The sequence below is a fragment of the Ambystoma mexicanum genome, chromosome 2q, assembly GCF_040938575.1.
Source record: "Ambystoma mexicanum isolate Mex_15411 chromosome 2q, UKY_AmexF1_1, whole genome shotgun sequence".
Classification (NCBI taxonomy): domain Eukaryota; kingdom Metazoa; phylum Chordata; class Amphibia; order Caudata; family Ambystomatidae; genus Ambystoma; species Ambystoma mexicanum.
The window spans coordinates 290,149,930-290,169,517 of NC_090924.1; positions in this window are offsets into that span (position 1 = coordinate 290,149,930).

Consider the following 19,588-nt stretch of genomic DNA (forward strand, 5'->3'; position numbering starts at 1 on the left):
TATAAGGAAACAGCCAACTTCATTGGTGTTCAGAATGAAATTACACTTTGATAATGTCTCAAGAAAAGATCGATTCTCACATTTGTATCTATGAAAATGAAACCATGAAAGAAAACACCAATGTGGCTCCGCAGGCCAATAAGCAAATATGTATTGGCCCGCCAGGAAGATCTTATAGTGGTGGCCTTGATTGATAACTGAGGGGAAGGTTTCACCATCTCTGCTGTACTGGATTTGACGGGATTAGAAGGCATCTCCACGGGCCCGGCAAGTGTTGCCAGGTCATCACACTGGGATGAGCAAAAGACTCAGAAGGAAAAAGTACCATCAAAATTAAAGCAATTAACTCTTTTCTCTGCTGAACCTGAATTGACAGGATAAGAAGGCACCTCCTTGGACCTGCTAAGTGTTGGCAGATCGTCACACTGGGAGGAGCAAAAGACTCCAAAGAAGAAGGCACCTGCAAGAGAATTGCCAGGCCTGGCAAGTGTTGCCAGGTCATCACACTGGGACGAGCAAAAGACTCAGAAGGAAAAAGTACCAGCAAAACTAAAGCAATTAACTCCTTTCTCTGCTGGACTTCAATTGACAGGATTAGAAGGCACATCCTTGGGCCCGGCAGGTGTTCACACTGGGGGGAGCAAAAGACTCCAAAGAAAAAGGCACCAGCAAGAGAATTAAAGCAATCAACCCTTTTCTCCCAAATTGCTGGGCAAAAAAATGATAAACTTCTTCGGCAAACAAACTGCACGTTTACCAAAATAAAATCAACAATCTCGGTGAGGGGGATTGCCAGGTTGGAATACTCTATGATGAACGAGGATATATGGGTGCCAAGAAACACCGAACTCCGTGACTTAAGCATCATAGAGTTTGCAGACCATGTAGTGCAACACATTGAAAATATGAACTCAGTCTCAGTTATCCATGGTGTTGGCCACAGTGTTTTACAGCCAACATGTGATGTATTGTTTGGGGGATCACCCATGGAGCTACCCAACTTTATTGATGAATACATAAAAAAACAACAGTGGCTTAGAAAGAGGGGCCTTATTCTAGAGGCTAACAATAAATATCAGGTATCAGAAGAGGCAGCAGTTCACTATACACTCAGGGAAGTAGATGACAGAATCCTTTTAAAGCAGTCCAGAGTTTCGACATTTAACATGGTTCTTAGTTTGTTTGTTAACTTATGATAACATTTGTTCTGAAGTGAGAACGCACACCGAATTAATGACTAAAATTTACAAAAGTCTTGAAGGCCTTGAAAAGAGTTGTGTGTCCGCAGTGAATCAAAGGTCTTTTATGGGGGGAAAGTACCTCTGACTGGGGTCTGTCTAACAATAATCAACTGAAGGACGAGGTAAAGGGGAATGTGTATATTGAGATTGTGAAATATACTGAGGGCCCCTATGTTAATGGTGGAACAATACAAGATTGAGTGGTTGTAATGGTCGAACCGGATAGCATAGATCTGACCAGAGATGTGGCATTCAGGGGAAAAGATAGGCATAATATGGTAGAAAGATGGTACAAGGCTAAGAAATCAAAAAATGTTAAAAACATCCAAAAAGGTAATATCTCCTCCTGTAAATATTTCCGCAACCTCACCATACCAGAGCCAATGGCTAAGGGTGTAAATGGAAGAAATGGTTCTCATAGGGTAATGACACCAGTCCTGGAAGAAAGTATGAGAGGGGATCATCCCTGAAGTAAAGGGATGTTGCTAACCATGTAGACGAGAATCAGCCAACCTCAAATAGTAAATATCACAACCCTGGAGAGGATAGTTTTGCACAGGGCCCACAAGGCATGAGGGTCGAGATGGGGATCCAAACCAACCCTTTAGAGGAACCCTGGGGTGGGAAATTAGATGGCATGGTTGGGTGTCATGGAACTTCTCCTGTCCTGGAAAAAAGGGGGGGGTTATAATTGTTAAGCTGGACTCCTCTGGTATTGCCTGAGATCCAGTCAGAGTCGTTGCCCCCTTTATGGACCCTGAGAGTGAACAGTTATTTGTTAGGATATTATACTACCCTACCATGTTGCATAATCTGTTACGGCCAGCAACGATAGTGGAAAAATATTCCATCCACAAAGCTACTCAGGACCATCTGGCAGTACCCACCAACAGTGCCCAAAGCAGGCTACAATTCTAAGTAAATTATATGTACCAAATCCTGGATTATATATGGATAATGCCAACATTAGTGATGCCCTTGGTTATCAGGATAGGAAACCTCCTGGCCCAGGGCTGGTGAGATCTCAGAACATTACATTAAAGAAATAAGGAGGGAAAGAGGTCATCAGCTGGTAGTAATATTATTCACTGCAATGAACCATTGAATGTGAGAGTTATCTAGATGACAAGTCTCTGGGGTCCCAATACATCGGTGTGCCTGAACCGTGGAAATGTAGTTAACATCTTTTTGGAGATTCAGATTCATAGTCTTTTATCCTCTGGTGACCTGAACAGGGTCCAATTTCCAGTGTGATCAGTGGGGACAATGTAACATCTATTTTAACTCTGGTTTAGTCTTGAATTTGGTTATTGCTGAATATGATATACTGGGAAAACTGGGTTTCAAGTGAATATTTTGGGGGCACAGCAGATTCCCATAAGTTGTAATTACAACTATGGTGGGAAATTAAAGGTAGTTTTCCAACCGGATAGATCAGTTCCGAGGCAAGTGAGGCATTATTATGAAGGCAATAATAATGCCTTTATAATAATAAATAATAGCAAAGACGGGGTCGACGTTAAAGCAGCATTATAAAAATGATCCCAGTTTGGTTAGTGTGGATTCTGAAGGGTTGATTCAGGAGTATATATATCTGAAATTCCTTTCTAGGAATATGAGGGGGAATTCCCATTTGCAAACTAACCCAGAAACAATAGCCATGTTGATGGAGAGTAACTGTATATTTTTGCAAGAAACCTGGATGGTGGAAAATCATTCTGTCGATTGTTACGAGGTTTTTGTTCAACCTGCCAAGCAGAACAAGGTGGGGAGACAATCAGGTGGCTTGCAGGTTGCTCTAAAGAGTACTTAGGGTGTTACATCAGATTAATGTCTAACCTCCCCTTTGGGATTATGGCAGTGAAGGTACACTTCTTGGTTGTGGATCTGGAAATACTTCTTGTTAATTTCTATTTGCATGAGGGGTGGCAGACAAACAATTACCAATATAATTCAGAACTGGCAGGGGGAGGTTATGAATGGAAGGGTAATACTGGCAGGGGACCTTAACTCATGATGCTGCTTATCGAACATGGACAAAGAGCCTTGTGAGATCCTGCAAATATGTTTCTTGAAAACCAAAAGCAACAACATGGGAGAAAAGGGATCTAGCTGCTTGAGTCCATGGGGCTTATTTGTTTGAATGGGGATACGGATGCCTCTGAGACACCGATAGCAACCTGGAAAAGAGGGGACTATTCGTGAACTATAGACTATGGGCTTCATTACGAGTTTGGAGGTAGCCATGCCTTCATTACCAGCATGGCTACCTCCAAACTCATGTCCGGGTCCCGAAAAAAGGGAATTCCTGGGCCATTCTGGCTTTTGCGGGCCCAGTGATTCCCTTTTTTCGGGACCCGGTGTGCCACCATTCCCATAGCCCTCAATGGGAAAGAGGAGGATGCTACCAATGGACCTGTTAATGACGGGTCCTTGTTAGCATCCTGGTCTGCTCGCGGGTGCCGGTATGCACGTCTGGTCTGGCAAACTCATAATGTGGCGACCCGGTATGAACAGTGCTGCTACCTTACCAATACTGTTCATACCACAGCCGCCAAGGTTGTAATGAGGCCCTATATCTTGGCTGATTACTTTTCTATTTTAACTCCAGTGCCGGACTTAAGATCATACCAAATACATGGAGTGATCATAGTGCCCTGAAAGTGAACTTTGATATCTTGCTAAACAAGTCGCTAGAGGCAACTATATTAAACTTGGAAAAGGTAAAGCAATCAGATGGCCTCCCCTGAATATCGGGATAGTGAACACAGAACTTTAATCTGCCCTGACCACCAGCACACAAGAATGTAAACTTTATATGTTTAACTCATGTAGGTTTGACTCATTCCTGGACAGCCTGATCAAATGGGCTAGCTTAAATCCTGGGATAGGTCTGGCACATCATCCTGTAGACATCGGCATATCTTTGACCAGCAGCTTCACAATGAAATATTATCTATGCAGCGATCCCTGAGATAGATCTGCTGTTCTAACTGGGACCAGGCACAAACATTTAATAAAAACAGACACATGAAACAAAAGTATAAAAAATGTATGTCGATCAAGAAAAGCTGCCTTGCTGCAAAAGTATGCAGAAATCATGGTGCGCATTTTGGTGAAAAGGGATCTAAGGACATTCTGGTGTCTGATTAATGGCCAAGTGTCAGCCACAATTGTTGCTCAATTGAATGCCGTATCAGAGATGCAGTGGGTCAATTTATTTTCTGATCGCTATAGGGTTGACCCAGGTGGTGCCTATGGAGACAGTGATTAAAAGCTAGGCATTGAAAGTAAGGACTGGCAACCAATCGTTCATAATGAGGTGGTCCTGGGATTGATGAAAAGATCTAAAATCTCCGATGCAGCAAGGCCTAACGGTCTGGCCAACAATACATTTAAGGGCCATTCTAAAACCAGTGCTAATGTCCTCACCATGGCTTTTAAAAGTATACTTTAAAATGGAGTGCTCCAGTCGTCCTGGCAAACTGCTTGTGTAGTCTCAATATTCAAGATTGATAAAAGAGATCAGGCAAGAAACTATCCCCAATTTCTCTAATAGACGCAAACTTTAAAATCTTTGCATCTATACTGTTGACCCATTTGACTGAGTGGATGGTTGTAACAAAGCACCTCAATACATTTCAGACTGGGTTTAGGTCGAGTACTGCAGGAATCGGCTTGGGGAAAATGCTTGGGAGAGATTTATATGGACTCAATTGACCTATCAGCGGCCTTTGACCAGGTCAATCGAGGCCCACTTTGCTCTAAAATAGTGGAATGTTGGTTTGCAGGGGGGATCTGCTGCGGCTACTGAAGGGGAGAGGCCCCCTGCACGCCTGCCAGTGAACTACCACCAGAGTCAATAAAGGTACATCCCAGGAGGGAACAAGTCCAAGACCAAATGAGAGTGATGTCAAAGGCTTTTTCTAAAATTAGGGCAAACAGAATCTACTCTGCTCATGACGAGAGCGCTCTGCAGAAAACATGTTACAAATTACTTTTATACAGAGAGATCATCATTGAGGTGTGGGAAGGCCTAGGGGACACATGAACAGTTGGGATTGGTCACTAAGAGGTGGCACCTATAGGTGCTATATGGTCGGCAATGGCTGATTGGTCCATGGGTGGGTGGTGAGTTGACATCATGATGTGGTGTGCTGGGTCAAGAGTTCATCCGGGCTCATCTGTCCAACCTCCGACGAATGGACACATCTCTTCCTGGTCCTATCACATTTTGTCCTTGTGGTCACGCATTCCCATCCGGTCACACATTCAATCACTTTGTTTGGCAATAAATTGCAATTGGAAAAACAATGCATGACTCTCTAATAATGGACACGACTTGCGCGCCTCTTACCAAGGATATTGTTTTCATGTAAAAACAAATAAACATAGTTAAATACCGGGTTGGAGGCATTTCTTCATTGTTGACAGGGGGAGGCAGGGGTATATGTTTACTGCGGATGGATTTCAGAAAACACATTACATCTGTGGACATATCTTTTCTTTGAGGGCCTTTCTGATCGTGCGTCTAAACAGCATAACTCTGCATTTGAACAGGGTGTTCTGGAATGAGCTTAAGGCCCTACTACTGAGGTCTTTGGTTTCACATCACTTAAGAAATGGCGGGGGTCATTTACATTTACATATAACAGGTTACTGCTTCATGTGCACTTAGCTGTTTCTGTATTTGAAAGGAACACTCTATGACATTGTTCAAACTTCATATGCTTTTGGGCAATCTCATAACACAGGGACGAGGGGGTGGTAGGAAAGAGATGGCTGGCGCACAATCAATGCAACATGAATAAGTTCAATCAACAATTCACATGGTTCCGTCTAATGACATGTTTAGACGTACATTCTGCTTTATTAACAGCGAGGTAGCATTGTGTTAGTTTGCATAGGTCTCTGGTTTGTTTACTCATTACGGGACTGCACGTTAATCGTGCTGGCATTTAAATGTTATGGGTCAATACACATTCTGATTTCAATAGAACGAGCTATCATAAAAGCTTCTAATACCTACGTATATGTATTTACACTGTTATGCTCAGTGGCTCAGTGAAGGTGTCAGCGGGTTCACATGCATCACAAATACGAGGAGAGGGCCTTCATTCACACATTTGGGTTGGAAAGGGAAGATACATTTGTCCCCTTAAAAGTCTCTCGTGTTGTTGACTCTGCTCTAGGGTACCCGGGGATTGGGTGTCTGCGGCCAAGGTCTAAGGGCTGTGGGGCAGGTTTTTACGGAGAAAGATAGCCCTGGCCTTCGCCTCCTCCCCTTGAGCTGCCATTGAGTCAACAGAGGAGTTTAGACGGCAAGTGATAAAGTGCAGATTTAGTTGCTTTTCTACTGCCAGCTTTCTCATGGGAACCAGACAGTTATGCGGACGGCAAGGAGGAGGTGGCGTAGGAAGCGCTACACTGACTGTCTCCTTCCAAAGATGGTTGCAGGTTGGGGTGAGACCTGAACACCCTCTCGCTTACTTACAAGATGGAGTCTGTGCGGTACAAAATGGAGTCTTGACTTAACCTCATAATGTAAGGTATAAGGATGTGGTAATGATCATAGGTGTATTTGTACGAAAGGGGCGATGGTTCCCTTAGGTGTTCCCACATGAGTGCCCCAAGTCCGGGGCCCTGGACTTGGAGCAGGCCTGACTGGTTCCACCTGGGAAGAATGGGAATAAGGGGGGGGGGCTTGAATGTCCCCTCCTCCCACTCTTTTCCCCCCTTTCGTTACTTAAGTAACAAATACTGCAACTGCCCCAACCTCTTGCGTTCTTCCTCCTCTGCCACGACTTCGTCCCATGCTGGTGTTCCTTTTATTGGCATCCATGCTCTACATACTGCACGGAGGCTATATCCCCATCTAGCATACTGAGCTGGGGTGCAGCTTAGATACATACACCCTCCCTCTCCTTCTAAATCTACCCATACCTCCTCATACCAGCATAACACACAGGCTTCTTTTATGGTTGTGTGGTATAAGCTATCAACTATGTGTCCTGTGTTGTATACTACTGTCATTCTGTATTTGGGACCCGGGGTATCTCCCGTCTGCACTTCAGCCTCTTGTTTTATCAGTGCCACACCATTTGCACGTCCCATTGTCACCATCATTAGCGCACCGTTTGGTACTGCTTTTGCACAGCATCAAAGTCCTTATTGGCACACACAAAATATTAGGATTAGAAAGACGATGAGAGGCATGAGTACTTTTACAGTCATTCCAGGGCATGTGGGCACCCACGAGAATAGATTGTCGAACCAGGTGCTGGGTTTAGTTCCTGCTTTGCTTTTCATCCGCTCGACCGAGGTCGTGTACTGCAGCAATTACGTGTGACAGGGAACCATTTTCCTCGTCGACAGAAGTTACAAATGTGCAACATGTACTCCCGCCTTTTCGGCAAATACCTCTATCGATTGCAGTCAATAGGTCCAGCACATATCGATTCTGCATTGTCATCAATCGCATTGCCCGCAGTTCCACCTTGATGACGTTAAATCCTTCTTCAGTGTTGTTGGCCAGCTGAATGAGCTCCCATCTCGTAATCTGCAACCACTTGGCGTTTGCTCTTGCCTGGATGCCGGGAACGAGTGATGCAAAGAATGTCTCCACTGAGCTGAATAGTCTGTACTTGTCTGGGATCTCGGGCAAGAGTTCGGATGACTTTGTGGAGATATAATTGATGACCTTCTTCTCCTTCTGAATGTGCCTTGCTCCTCTCCTTCATTCAGGACGTCTGCAGGCCCGCTCTTGAAGTGTGTTGGGGAAGGTGCTCCTGTATTTATGGGCGTTCCCGTTGATGTGGCTCTCTGGGATCACCATCTGTGCGGAGTGCAGCGTCGCCATGGAGCATGTCCCTTTCCAATGCTGTGGAAGATGCAGATAGGCCATGCTGCCGCAAACCCAGTATGTGTCCATCAGAGCAGCAGTGCCTTTCTTGATGTTGGGTATTATAAGCAACTTGCTGCAATTTTCATTTCTCCCTATGTCCTTTTTCCCTTCTCCATTGAAGCACAGTTCATACGAGATGTTTTTCTGTAGTTGAAGGGGTTTTCATTGGTGCTAACCCATGTTAGTTTGCTTATATGTTTAGTCCATGTGGGGGTGCATGTTCTCTGTACCCATGAGAGTTTGTCCTCTGAGAGGCCCTGGAGCGCTTCTGCTTTGCACAGGACTTCCTCCTTCTGCCGCTTGTTGTCAGCATGCAACGTGCTTTTAATTATCAGGAAGGGTTCCTTTACACATACTACTGCTTGGGGCTGGGAGTAGCCTGTTCGTTAGTTTTGTAGCAGTTCAAAAGACACGGTGTGTGCTTGAAAAGTATTTTTGATTCAACACAGCGTAAGATGTACAAGACATTGGGCCTCTGCAACTGGTATTTCTTGTGGCAATAACACTTTGGGAGTACCTGAGGCATGGGGAATAAGGGAGCAGACGTAGCAGCTCTCATAAGTGGTCTGCTGTGCCGTATGGCTAATGTCGGCATACCATCTATTTGCTTGATGGGAGTGTTGGGGATTATCAACAGTATCTAAATCAAAGCTGTTTTCTTCCCCCTCCCCGTCTGCCTCCGTCTCCCTTCTCTTCCTCTCCAATCTCTTCCCCTCTGCCCCCCTTTGCTTGCTCTTCACAACAGTATGGAAGTCGTCATTACCTCTAAGCACCATCCTCCCTTCATCATACCCCCCTTTAATAGCTGAATCAGGGTGTTTGCTTATTTCTTCTACTGCCACAGTGGTGGGATATGGATGGTTTAACACCCATGTTAATACAGAGGGTGTCTTGTCATTCATTGTGTATACATTGAAATGTGCATTTTTCATGGTCGGGGGTGATGTTGTGTTGTGCAGCTCAGTGGCATTGTTTGTAATGTTTTCTGGGGACCAATAACCCCATATTAGCCTTGCCCCGTCCCAAATCAGGTGGGTTCCTCTCTCTATTGTCTTTATGCGGGCACCTCTTTTACCAACATCAATGGAAATATACACTATGGCCCAGTACAGAAACAGGCCAAATAACACGGTAAAGAACATCACAGCACACAAAAACAACATGCACTCATATGAATAGCTAGGATATAACTCTCTCCTCCTTCAATTCCTTTATACACTATTGCTAACTGTGTTCGGAGACTTATCCATGCCTGTTGAGTTTCCTAATAAATGAAACATAAGCACTTTTTAATCATCCATGGCGTTATATACATTACATTGTTTAACCTTCAATGCGCTATTTTTAAACTCTCATCATTATCATTTTGTCATTATAATTTTTCTCATTGTTTCTGCTTATAATTTGGTATTTATTTATATTTCTTCTCGTCCGTCCATCACTGCTTCCACATCGTACGTTTGGGGAGGAGAGAGGGAGGGAGGCCTGTGCCATGCTTGTATCACTTTGCTGTTGGGGAGAAAAAATGCTACTCACACATCGTTATTGTACACCATACCTTGAATCATAAAATGCAGTCATTTTCATTATTTTTCTCATGTTTCATGATTACATATATTGCTGCCATATTTACACTTTTGTTCACAGCTCTTACCCTAACTAGGGTTTGTCAAGCATTCAATGGGATACCAATGTCTCAGCCGGTCCCCTTATTGTGTTTGAGTGTCACCTTCCTCCATACCTTCTTGGGCATTTCGATCATCTACATTTCCGCAGGCCCTGCGCACATCTGTCAAGTGCACCCAGTAGCGCAACCCCTTGACCTTGACAGCTGTGGGTGTGCAGAATATTACCTTATATGGGCCATTGAACCTGGGTCAGTTCCATCTCCTTACAAAACTCCTGACATAAACCATGTCACCTGCCATCAGCTGGAAATCTGTGTTTTCTATTATAGGTGCTGCTGTGTTCGTCGGCATGTCATGCATGAAGGGAGGTGCTATTTGTTTTGCTATTGCATGTGCCGCTTTTGTCAAGCTCTTGGGATACTCATGGAACTCCTCGTCTAGGACTGTGGTGCTTTGATGGGTGTCTGACTGGCTGCGCAGGGGTGAGTGAACTGTGTGCATTCTCTGACCTGTCACAATTTTGTGTGGTGACAGGTGGTGGTCCTTACTGGGTTGATTCCTCATTTCAAAAAGTGCTAGGGGTAAACAATACACCCAGTTCTTCTTGAGAGTGTGGCACAGTTTAGAAAATCTACTCTTGAGCAATCCATTCATTTTTTCTACATTGCCATTTGATTGCAGATGATAAATCGTGCAGAGCTTGTGTGTTATGCCTAACATCACTGTGATGTGCTTGAACATGTCGTTTACAAAATGTGTACCGTTGTCGGAATGTATGACGTCACAAATACCGCAGCGAGGGAATACCTAACTCACTAGGAATCTAGCCGCACATCGTGCATCTGGGTGGGCACATGGTCCTGCTTCTACCCACCGGGAGAATGGGCACACAACAACGATCAAGTATCTGGCTCCATTACACCGTTCTCCCATGTCGGCGTAGTCTATGTGTAGTTCTCTAAAGGGCCCTTCTGGTTTTGGCAATGTTCCTCTGAGTGTAAGTAGTGTCATGCCAGAATTATAGGTCTGACACGTGACACATTCTACTATCAGCTTTGTGAAATGTTCCTGTAATCCGGGGGCAAACCAGTTTTCCTGAATCTCTGCAATGATGTGCTGCTTGGCGTTGTGGGCTGGGAAGTGCAACTGCTTAAATGCTACCTCTAGCAATTTGGTTGGCATTACCACTTTACTGGTGATGTTTTGTCTCCAGAGTAGGTCAATCGGGGACTGACTACAGCCTCGCTTCAGACAAAGTTCCTTTTCCTCACCTGGTGCATCATGCTAGAGTTCAATGATTTGGGAAACTGGTAGTGCATTGAAGCTCTCTGGCTGTTCCTCTTCTATTGCCTTCTGTAATATGTACTCACCTGTTGGGCTCTTGGGTAGGTAGGAGGCCTCTTTGGCAGCATCGTCCGCTGCCGCATTCCCTAATGAGATGACGTCATCACCTCGAGTGTGGTCCTGACATTTCACGACCACAACAAGTCCAGGCTCTTTTAGGGCATTGATCAGATCACTTAATAATGCTGCTTGTTGTACTGGTGACCCATCAGCTCTCCTAAATCCCCTTCTGCCCCACCAGGCCAGCCCTCCGTGCACCGTGGTTGTCATGTTTGCTGAGTCTGTGTACACTGTTACCATGCAATCCTTTGTTGCGTGTAGGGCTTCTATCAACGCTACTAATTCTGCCGCTTGAGCTGAAAAATGTGGGGGCAACCGTTTTTGCACAATCACCTCGAACGGGGCATCCCATCACGATAGTGGAACTTTTTCTATTGCGAACGCAGCGGCTGTGAGAGCCTGTTTGCACGCAAAGTGTCCTTGCATCACTGCGTCGAGTGTTCCACTATAAAATGCTGGGGGTTTGTGGCCCAGTGACGTCTTTTGTGTCAGCACGGCAGTCATGAGTGAGCCATTGCAATGTGAAAAAAGGTAAAATTCCTGCTCGTAATTTGGGGTCGCAAGAACTGGTGCACTGGATATCAGTTGTTTAAGTGTATCAAAAGCTGCGTGCATTTCTTGCATCCATTGCAGTTTAGTATTCTCCTTTTGTGCCTCTTTGAGGGCCTGTAACAGGGGCTTTGTGTATGACGCGTAGTCTAATATCCATGCCCGGCAGTAATTACACATGCCGAGAAATTTCTGCATTTCCTTCACTGTGTTGGGCTCTTTAACTGCTTTTATTGCTGCTGCTCTGTGTGGTATGATTGATTCTTTTACCATCTTTTGAGATCAATTGGCCCAAATAAAATACTTCTTGAGGGGGCGTAAATCTTGGATCATCCTCTATGCTCCTCCCTTTGCTTTCTTAATCGGGTAAATACGTGTTACAAGGTGAGCTAGAAGGTACTATTATGCCCTGCACTATTGGTGCATAAATTGTGTCTTTTATTCGTTCCTCTGCTTCCTTGATATAGGGTATTGTTTTACTCGGGGCAAAATGGCTCCAGGTTTCAGCTTAATCTTTACTGGTGTTACTTCGTGTAGCAGCCCTATGTCATATGGGCCTGTTGTCCACAACTGTTGAGGCACTAGAGACATATCTTCCTCAAAATACGCTGGTGGGGCTCTGATCATGGCTGCAAGGGGTAACTGTACTTCACACCTTTGGATCATTATTTTGGAAGGGATTTCAATTTCCATTACTCTTTCCCCTGCGTCTTCTGTGTCACTAAAAAGTTCTTCATCGGATAAGTCTTGCAGTGCCATATTGGCGTCAATGCACAGTACTGTCCTCCACTGGCACCCCTGCATGCTGATGGCTATCACTGCTATCCTGTGCTCTGAATCTTGCATGGCGTATATGTCCAGGGCCACAATGGATCCTAGCACTATTTCTGGATCTGCCACGGGGCGAAATATGAATTTGGAGGTCATTCTCCATTTGCTGTTTTTTAGTTCTGGCACCACTTGTGTTAATATTCTTAGCCCCTGTATAAACATGTCAGGATTCACAGGTATGTCTCGTGTTTGTGGGAAGCCTGCTTGAGTGTGTATCAATAACATTGCCCGCAGTGTGCATATGCCAGGTGTGGAGCATACTATCCCTCTCTCTGTAAATGAGATGGACATATTGAGTTTACTAAGAAGGTTCCATCCCAGCAAGTTAATAGGCGATTATTCGTAGTATAGGAGAGGGGCCCGTATAGTTTTCCCACCCACTGTTATGTCTAGTTCTTCTGTGTATGGAACCTCGACCAGCGCACCAGAGAACCCCTGCGTCTCCAAGGTCTGAATCGAAAGCAGAAACCTACCTTCCTTAAGGCATGATTTTTCTGCTCCCGAATCCACGATGAAAATAAATTGCTTGTTTCCTACCCCTGCCCCTACGAGTGGTTCCTCTGCTGCATCGCGGGCTACCAATAGTACTGGACATGCAAACGATCTCTGTGGGCTGTCCTATGCTGAGTACCTCGTCTAGTTTGTCTACATCAAAAACATTCCCTATTACTACGGCCGTTCCTCTGCATGGTGCTTCTGGGGCCCCATTGGCGGTAGTGGGATAGGTTTGATTGCACATGTGGGCGGCGTGGTTATGGCACTGGAGGTGTGTAGGTGCGTTCTGCGGGGGCATGTGGTGTTCACCAGTGTGCCAGTAGTCGGGCTGACCGTCTCTCCTCCCACTATCCAACGGCAGCCCATGGGGGCTTCCTGGGTGAGGATGTCCGCTGGCGTATGGGTTTCTTGGCCTACTTCGACACTCTTGCATAAAATGGCCCCACCTTGCACACTGCCAACATTGTCCTTGCATTCCCCCTCGCGGCCCTCCATACCCTGCACCACCTCCTCTGGACCCTCTAAATCCTCCTCTGTTTCCTTGCCCACCCCTCGACTGCCACTGTTGCCCCTCGTATCCATTCTCCTTCACCCATGGTTCCTGACCATTACCTGGCCAGTTGGTCACCATCTGCATTGGGACCCCCATCTGCTCGTCTTCTTCCTTCCGCTCCCTTCCTGCTGCGCTGGTGACTACTGCTGCATTGACTTTAGTAACTTACTCTGTACTAATTTAGCTTTGTCTCTTTCTCTTTCTCTTTGATCCTTTTGCAGTGGTGCACTATAATGCTTTGAATTTCAGGCCACCCCTTGGCTTCTATCCCAGCTATTTTATCAAGGGCCTTCTGCACTTCCTTTGGGAGCCCTCTTTTAATAATGCAGTAAAACAGGGACGTGGATTGATCCCAGGCCGTACCCGTTTCCGCTCTCCACATGTCTTGCACCCGAAGGATGAAGGACTTCACATCTTCCTCATCATTCATAGTACATTGCATCACTGACTGTAAATTGGGGGTGTCTGGAAAAGTTTCTCTCAGCGCGTTTTAAACGAAGCCCCATCATGACGGTCACAATCTAGCGTTATTCCTGGGAACCCTGCCTTCACCCAAACCCTGTTAGCCTGATCTCCCACCGCAGACACAAGCAGGCTCTTAACACCCCCCGACCGCCAAGGGCACCCGTGCTGTGTGTTTTTTGAATGCGTATATCCACTTGCTGGCTCCTCCAGAGAGTGGGGGTAACTGCTTGAGCAGGTTGGCCTTGTCCATTTGGGCCCATGGTATGTAATTTGGCCTCCCCGCCCCCTGGTGTATCAGAGGCAGCTGTACATCCCCCCTTCTTCGTACTCACCTTCTTCCCTTTCTTTCCGACCACTGCCATACACCCTGTCCTGTTTCTCAGCCTCCCTGTCCATTCTTCTAATGGCAACAACCCTTCTGCGACTAATGCAGCCCCGATAGCGATCCCCAACCTCCTGTCCTCTTCCTGTTCTTCTAAGTCACTCCAGTCCTCCTCCTCTCTCTCCAATAGTGCCCCTCCCTCTTCTGCCTCTCGCCCGCTCTCTACAGTGTTTATCTCTATTATTCGCTTTGGGGTATCATTAATTCGGAACAAGATCTCTCCCCTTTTCCATCCATCTTCCCCTGTCCCCGTACTCGGTGGGGGAGTGTCACCTTGGTTTGCCCGTGGTGTGGATGTCCCTCCCCTCTCCCCCAGCGCCCTTATACGGGACAGTTCTGTGCGGGCCATGGTGAGGCGTGATCCAGGTCTTGGGCTAGTTTTCCGATATCGACCGTTGAGCTGTCCAAAGGTTGTGTTATGCTTTGGCTCTCATATGGGGGTGGTGCAGTAGCGGATGGCTTGTGTACAGGTGGGGCTGTGGGCTGTGCTACATACACAGGGTTACTGTACCCCTCAGCAGGTTCTGGTTTTGACACCAAGGGATAAACACGTGTTACCTCTATGTTTTTTTCATCTTAAGTGGGCGGCCCTGCATTGCCAGCTGTTGTCAGGGGGGATGCACTTTGCTCACTATCTTTACCTGGGGGCACCTCCTCAAATAGGCGCCATAGATACAATATCTCTCTCCTATTATCGAACTGCTTTCCTTTGTTCTTAATGAACAAGCAAGTGGCAACCATATCCAATACTTCCTTATCAGAAGACCCCCCTTCCGGCCATACTTAGGGCAGTCCCGCCCCCTTCAATTCTGTAATCCACTGCTCATGATACTTTCTGATCTTGTCAGCATAACCTGTCAGTGTCTTATAGATATGAGCAAGGAGCATTTCTGTGCCCATTGTAGTCCCTCGCTCGTGCGACAACTTACCTGATTGGCCGACCGTATATTTATTTGTTGCTTGTATACTCAATTTACTCTATGTTACAATTCTCAACTGTTCTATTACGTTTTATTATTTTTACACTGCGCTAACTACCAAGCAATTCCCCTTTTACATCACCAAATCTGCATTGCTGTCAGACTCCCGGGCTGATGACTCCCAAGATCCTGACCTCCCCTCTTCAACCTCTTCCTCACCTGACAACCAAGGATCAGAAGTAGCCTCTACATACGGTCTCCTGGAGCGATAGTTCTTCTTCTTCTGTCTTTCCTTCTTTTTTTTGTGGACAGTGTCACACTCCAAAAGAGAAGCCACAATGGATAGTTGAAAACAACGTTAGCAGTGGCCCCTTCCCCGGAGAGGGACTAATGGGGAAAAAGCTGTACGGCATAAAAAACACCAGCCGGAGATGGAAGGTGGGCTCCGCAGACTCTAAAGAAATCCGGACCGATGACGGGGAAGACCTTCCAGAGCAACAAAGCAACACAGGAACTGGAAGCGGTGAACAACGCACACCGAAAGGTAGGACTCCAAGGAAGAAACACAGCGATGCCAGGTAAGAGAGAGTGGGACGAGCGAAAGAGAGGGAGAAAGAGAGAGAGAGAGAGAGAGAGAGAGAGAGAGGGAGACAGAGACAGAGACAGAAAACAGAACGAAGGAAAACAAGGCAAGCAGCAGGCCGAGAGAAAGTAATGAGCAAGAGAAAGAAGGAATACCCAGTGTGGGTAAGGACAAATTGAATACTTAGCGCAGCAAACCAAAGACGCTACAGGCTCGGAAGGAACCCGGAACTGAAGCGGTTGCAACGTGCAGCGCGCAGGGAGGGCGTGGACTATTAGCCTCCCTGAACGCTACGAGAAAACAACTAGACCGCTACAGTATGCACGGATGATACGTGGCCGCACCCATAATGTCCGCCTCGTAAGTGAACCCGGGGCAGCAGGCGCCACGAAGTGAGGCGCTTGACAGTATGCCCCCCCTGCATCACTAGCCTCCTGGCTTGCCAGGATGAGCCCAGTGGAACCTTCTAAGTAGGACTGGGGCTCGTATGTACGAGGAAGGTTCCCATGAATCCTCTGCTTCTGAGTACCCATTCCAATGTACAAGATACTCAAGATGACCCCTCCGATACCGAGAATCCCTGATTTGGGATACCTTGTATTCCGGCTTGGTATCAGCAGAAGAAGGCGCCCTTAGTGGAGTAGCGCGAAGAGGAAATGCAGATGTAGCCTCTCCAAGTAAAGAGGAGTGAAATACAGGATGTACTCATTGTAAAAAAGTGGGAAGTTTGAGACGATAGGCTACGGGATTGATCTTAGCCAACGTGGCATAGGGACCAATAAAGCGAGGTGACAGCTTAGAGGGGCGAGTCCATCGTGGCAAAAATTTAGTGGAGAGCCATACCCGGGTGCCCACCTTCCATTCCGGGAACCTGCAAGCGGTGGTGGTCAGCTTGGGCCTTGTACGACCGTTGACTGTCTTCGAGACTGGCCTTTGCCGTTTGATGAGCTTCTTGGATTCGGGATAAGGAATTTCCTACTGCAGGGATATTTGAATGCCTGTTCCATTTAGGTAGGAAAGTGCGGGGATGGAGTCCATAGGTACAGAAAAACGGGGTGAGCCCAGTGGCTGAGTGACGAGAGTTGTTATAGGTGAACTCCGCTGTGGGAAGCAAGGTAACCCAATCATCTTGTTCTCGATTGATGTAACTGCGAAGGTATTGTTCCAGAGTACCATTAAGTCTCTCCATCTGCTCATTAGTTTGTGGGTGGAATCCGGAAGATAATGCGCGCTCAATACCCAGCTCTTGACACAGGGCAGACCAAAACTTTGAAATATAATGATTTCCTCTGTCAGAAATGATCTTTTCTGGAAGCCCATGTAACTGGAAAATTTCTCTGACAAAAACTACCACCATTTCTTTGGCAGTAGGAACTCCAGGTAGTGGGGAGAAATGAGCTAGTTTACTCAAAGTGTCGACGGTGACCATTATACAAGTACAGTTCTGGGACTTGGGTAAATCGACAATAAAGTCCGTGGGGATATGACTCCAAGGGCGATCCGGAACAGGGCTCTGCTCTAATAGACCCAAAGGTTTGAAAGTGCTATTCTTGCTCTGATTGCACACTCTGCATGATTTAATGTATCGAATGATATCAGCCCTTATTTCAGGCCAATAAATGTACGGCGAATGAGATCCATCGTACCAGCTTGACCTCGATGTCCTGCAATCTTATGGTCATGACACCAAGACGAAACCTGACGGCGTAGGGATTCCGTGGGTATGTATAATCAATGCCCTTTAAACCACAGACCCTCTCTCTCAACGATCCTTTCCCTGGGAGAAATGGGAGTCATAGATACAGTGGCTTCTTTAACCTGTTGTAAGAAAGTTGAGATTTGATTCATCACTCTGGTTACAGGAAAAAGCTTCTCTAAGGGAGGACAATGGGGACCTGAGTGGTCTCTTTTGCAGGAAAAAGCGTCTGCTAGAGTGTTTTGGCTTCCAAGAATAAAGGTGATACGAAAATCATATTGAGCGAAAAAATGAGCCCAGCGGGCCTGCCTTGAGTTTACGCAATCCATATTCTGGAGAACCTGTAAGTTCTTATGGTCAGTTCTAATGGTAAAAGGATGCAAACTTCCCTGCAGCACGTGCCTCCACTCTTCACAGGCCAACTTCATGGCTAAAAGTTCCCTTTCTGTTACCGAGTAATTCCATTGGCTCTCTGTGAGTGTTCTTGATAGGTAGGCTGTAGGATGTTCTTCCAATTCTTGTTCCTTCAACAGGACTGCACCAATAGTGTAACGCTCACCTGATTCCCGCAGAGGCGCCGGTCTTGACTGGGTGAATGCCGTATCTTCAAAGGTGATATGTAACACACGGTTGGCTCTTTGGGCTGGACCTCTGTGCACTGTATGTCTGACTCGAAGAGTAAGATGTCTGCAGATAGAAAATATGGGATTAATGAACTGGGGTTATTGGGTGCCTCTCTCCTCTTCCCTTTCTCTTCTCCTGTAGAACCCCAAAGGTTAACGCCCTCACCTTAGGTAAGTGAACGCCAAGCTCTCCATCTGCCTCGGGGCAGGGTGCCGTAACCAGTTTCTTCACTGGATAAGGGTGCAGGCCTCTTGACCTCAGAGGACTGCTGACCGTCGTTAACTGCACGAACGGTAAGTTCTGGGCACTTCAAATGTCTTAAAAGTCTTTTGTAATGATATCTCTTGTTTTGCAGGGTTCCGGCGATGGCGGATGGCGGGCTGATGAGAGTTGAGGATCGAACCCGCGTGAGGAATAGAAGCGCCTGGAAGCACGTAAGTAAGCGCTTATAGCCTGCTTCACGATGCGCACTAACTGTCCCTTTTATCTTGCAGGTACAAGTTCGGAGCTTTAGAGAAGCTGAGGGTGCTGGAATACCCACTGGATTCGGCGTGGGAAGGAGTAATGGCACGTGAGTAATAAAGTTGCCCAATGTCTTTAAACGCACCTTCTTTTGTCTTTCAGATGCGAGATGCAGCGCCGAAGGCCTCCGGAGCGTGCGAAGAGCTGGTAAGCTTTTGTCTTTCAGATGCCGGAATGCAGTGCGAAGACCTCCGGAGCATGCGAAGAGGAGGTAAGCCTTTGTCTTTCAGATGCCGGAATGCAGCGCGAGGCGTTGGTGACAGCCGATGGACCAGGTAAGAGATGCGCTGCCACTGAAGACCATAGTGCTAACCTGTTCTTTCTTTGTCTTTACAGGTGCTGCTGAAGACTGGATTCCAGGATGGTAAGCCTTTGTTCCCTTAGGCCCAGGATCAGAAGCAGAAGACACGATGAGCGTTCTGCTGCAGAGAATGCAGAATAACGCAAAGCAAGATTCATCCATCGGGTGTGGTTTAAATAGCCTCCTGTAGTGCTTAGGTGTCTCCTTCCACAGCCACGCCTAGGTAAGAAAAGAGTTCCTGCTTTCCAGAAGAGTTCCAGTGTTCTGAACCTAGGGAGTGGCTCCTGCCCCACCCAACAGGAAAAGTAGTCCCAAACAGAAGAGGATCAGGGGTTCAACTGGCAGGTAAGTAAGCAGCATGGTCTGCTGCAGGTAAGTCCACCCAAGCATTATGAGCCCGGCGCTTCCAGCGCTGGGACTGGGCATCTTTATGAGCCTGGTACCACTGGCGCCAGGACAGGGTCCAAAAGGTCCCAATTGGGACTGGCTG